Here is a 1,772-nt window from a genome sequence, read left to right on the forward strand (position 1 = left end):
CATCTCATTGGTCAGCTGTGAAACGTATTCTGCGTTACATCTGTCTTACTGTCTCCTATGGTTTGCTTCTTCAGCCTGCGCCCTCGTGTGAGCTCTCAGCTTTCTCAAATGCAGATTGGGCTGGCAGTCCTGATGACAGGCGATCCACGGGGGGATATGCGGTATTTCAGGGTTCTAACCTGATCGCCTGGAATGCTCGAAAGCAGGCCACAGTGTCTCGCAGTAGTACTGAAGCTGAGTACAAAGCAGTTGCTGATGCCACTGCTGAGATCATATGGGTACAGTCTCTGTTGAGAGAGTTGAGAGTTGCTTCAGCACATCCTCCGGTTCTGTGGTGTGATAACATTGGTGCTACATCTGTCATCTAATCCAGTGTTTCACGCTAGGACGAAGCACATTGAGGTTGACTATCATTTTGTTCGGGAACGTGTTGCACAGAAGCTACTTTGTATCAAGTTCATTCCGTCAAAGGATCAACTTGCTGACATCTTCACGAAGCCTCTTCCACAACCACAGTTTGTAGGCTGTAGGCGCAATCTTAACTTGCTTTGTACTTCAGGCCACAGTTAAGATTAAGGGAGGGTGTTAGACTGTATATATACGTAGTCTGTGTATTAATATTGTAACATTGTATTGTACCCCTTGGTACCTCTATATAATGAAAGAGCCACACCCCGTTTAGGGTGTCGAGCAAGTTCCCAACATATTGTGTTTTACACTACTTGAATTTATCATTGTACTAATTTATTTTGTTTTGATAAAGTATTTTTTAACACAGTACAAACGCAGACGCTTGTACGTACGACATGCACCCCTATAAACCCATGTACACACACCCTACCCTTATGAGTATATAGGCTGAGTCGGTACATCATCTTGAGATCGACAAAGTCGTTACAGATGGCTTTGTAGTTGACAAACGTCTCCTCCTACTGAACGCACATAACTGTAAGACCTGGAATAAATCCAGGAAAATGTGAGCATCAATGTCAAATGTGTGACTTGAACCCTGATGGGCAGGGGATACCAGTGTCCTCCTAACTATCCAACCACAGGTTGGTTTGCAAACGTAAAATATCTGCTAGAAGACTTCATCACTTCAATATATATTGATGTATTGGGCGTACCCCCATATCGGCGTATCATAGTTCTTAGAAAATTGAAGTATCAGACGTATCCATGTATTGTTCGTATGTATCCAAGTATCCACACAGTGTAGCATGTATTTGTGACTATATGACCTTTTTGCCAGATCTAAATTTTACGTCACATTTTATCGCATTTAAAAGCTATAGTTCTCCAAATTACGAGATGAAAGGACCGGGGTGAGTTCAACTTCGTGTCACATTCAAATTACGTGCACTTGACCACCAAATGAATGTAATTTCTATGTGGGTGTGTTTGTTGCAACTGTTTTTGTGGGCTTAGCTCGATTTCTGCCATGTTTTCATTGTTCACGATGGGGTTTGAAACAAGGTATTCTGCAATTTATCTTGGAGTCTGGTTTAGATGACCACAAATTGATTACAGTAAATAGAATTACAAATAGCACTCATAAATTTAACTCGTTTTATGATCAAACGATGGAGCTCACACAAGTTGCACATCACACAAAGTTTAAAACCCACCTAATTCTGAAATCCGGTAATGTTGACAGTGGCGGAGCCAGGGGGAGGCTAGCAGGGGCCCCGACCCGCCCCAACATCTTGTGTTTGCTTGTATAATCTACAGGAAACAGTGGTTTTTTTTGGCCTTTCTCTTGTAGCCCCCCC

The sequence above is a fragment of the Triticum aestivum genome, chromosome 3A, assembly GCF_018294505.1.
Source record: "Triticum aestivum cultivar Chinese Spring chromosome 3A, IWGSC CS RefSeq v2.1, whole genome shotgun sequence".
NCBI lineage: Eukaryota > Viridiplantae > Streptophyta > Magnoliopsida > Poales > Poaceae > Triticum > Triticum aestivum.